Here is a 2,399-nt window from a genome sequence, read left to right as displayed (position 1 = left end):
TCCCTGAACAGCGAGAGCTCTGAGACCAGGAACCTGGGCAACTAACTTCATAGCCACGGCCACCAAATTCCAAGTCTTAGTGCTCGTTGAGGTGTGTTACAGCCCCTTCCTCACTACTACTACTAATTTACATGTTCTAGAAGGGGACATCAGAAGCTGGCCTTGACCAGTCTGGGGACGGAAGTGAGGTGGGAAGATAGAGGCCACCTGATTTTCTGTTGGTCCAAGGTAGAAGGGGCCCCTAAGATCCTGGTCTTTCAAGAAGCAGGGTCCTACCACTGGGTCACCAGACATTATGTACAGAATATGTACATTTGACAGTGAGTCATCAGTATGTAGAAGGTGGCTGGAGTCATGAGTACCCTGCAAAGTCCTAAAAATCAAGCAATCCAGCACTTATAGAGAAAGGAGCAAGAACCTTACTCTTTCCCTCACTCTCCCCCATAGATGAGATGTGCCCCTTACCTGTCCAAGAGTGAGATTCCTGCATTCCTTCCTGTCTCTGCCCCTTGACTTATGTCTCAGAGTTCCCTTTTTATCTCTCTGCTCATCGCAATGTTTCCCTCCACTTCCAATGAGTCATCAGCAAAACACGTTGGCATCACCCTGCATCAGTCACCACCCCAGGAGGCAGCGAGTTTCTACAATGTATCATAGCAGCCTCATCTCACTCTACCTTTGCCTCCAGATTCTTACAGTTTGGAATTCTTGTAAGAGCCTCTGATTCTCTGATATGGAAGGGAAAGAAAAAGAAAAAGGGTAGGAAGCTGAAAGGAAATTTTTGACAAAAATACAAATGCTGTGAGATCCGGGAAAAAGTAAAGAAGTTCAGTTATTCTACTTACTAAGTACCAGGCAATGTACTAGGCATTTTTACTCATATCTCTTTGTCCACGCCTGCTGGTGTGTGTGGGTGTGGGTGTGTGTGTGGGTGTGTGTGTGGGTGTGTGTGTGTGTGTGTACACCTGAGTAAAAATGTGCTTAAGATGGAGCAAAGGTTGAGAGAAAAAGTAAGATACAGAAGCATAAGTTCTTAGGACCTTAAGATAATGTTGAATGAGATTGGCAAAAATTAGCTTGTATGCCCTCATTTTCTCATCCCAAGCTCATGGAAAACATTAATGATTTTCAAACATTTTTACCACTGAGCTGCTTCAGATGCTTTCTCAGCACAGTTATCCACTATCCATCCAGAGCCATCAGTTCCTGTGTGATCCCTCTCTCCTACAGACAAGGACAGAACCTGACCTGAAGGAGCTAGCATGTCTATTTCCCTTCTCCTGCAGTCACATTCCTCAGATCCCTCCCTAAGTAAAGTGAGGAACCTATGGCCCAAAATTTAAAGAGGCATTTCCTCTCAGGTCTTGCTGACCCTAAAATCCAGAAAGGGAGTGCCTCCTCAATATTTCTGCCCCGAGTCCTTTGCATACCTCACCTTAGCCAGGCCTACACCTCCTCTGTTCAACATTTCCAGCTCCTTCCTAGCTTTGTGTGTATGCCCATGTCCGAAAACAGACCTCCTTTTTCCAAGATCCAGCAACTATTTTCAGAATTTGTTCCCAGGACTTTGTTAGGATGAAAATAGCCAATCATGTGTGTAATCAACCTGCCTTCATCTGCACAAATCCTGCTCCCAGCCCATCCTGACTCCATCTCTGTTCTCTCTTCAGGAGCATTCCGAGTCCAGGGGCCCCCTGAACCCGTGGTGAGCATGCTGGGTGGTGATGCTGAGCTGCCCTGCCTACTCTTGCCTCCTCAAAGTGTTAAAAATATGAAAATAAGCTGGACTCGATTCCTACCCTCCCAGGTGGTGCACCTGTATGAGGATGGGAGGGACAAGCCTGAGGAAGCCCATGAGGAGTATGTTGGAAGGACAGAGCTTGTGACAGACTATATGTATAAGGGGGTTGTGATCCTGAGAATCCTCAATGTCCAGTCATCTGACAGTGGCCTGTATCGCTGTGCATTCCAACATGGCTCCTTCTACAGTGATACATTTATTATGCTGAAAATGTCAGGTAATGACCCACATTTATCCCCTTGACACCCCACAGGGGTGAGTTTATTCTGGGATGGGCTCCTTCCTCTGATCCAATTTTCCTGGGAAATATAAAAAAGTATAGGAGACAGGCAGATGGTCATTACTTCTATTCACCACATTACTCCATGTATCACTGCTTGGGGCTAAGCTAAGTGAAATAAGTCAGTCAGAGAAAGACAAATAGCACATGATCTCACTCATATGTGGAATCCAATGAGCAAAATAAACTGATGAACAAAATAGATCCAGAGACATAGAAACATGGAACAGACTGAAGAAGCTCAGAGGGAAGGGGCGAGGGGTTGGTGGGGAGAGATTAACCAGGGAACTTACATACATATATGCACAGCCCATGGAC

General features: G+C 45.8%; 1 pseudogene; it reads left to right on the top strand.

The window, feature by feature from the left end:
- Positions 1 to 2,044, top strand: part of LOC102436080 — a 10,266-nt pseudogene extending 8,222 nt beyond the window's left edge.
- Positions 2,045 to 2,399: the final 355 nt, after the last annotated feature.

This window comes from Myotis lucifugus, unplaced genomic scaffold, assembly GCF_000147115.1.
Source record: "Myotis lucifugus unplaced genomic scaffold, Myoluc2.0 scaffold_236, whole genome shotgun sequence".
Taxonomy (NCBI): Eukaryota; Metazoa; Chordata; class Mammalia; order Chiroptera; family Vespertilionidae; genus Myotis; species Myotis lucifugus.
This window is presented reverse-complemented; position numbering and strand designations above follow the sequence as displayed.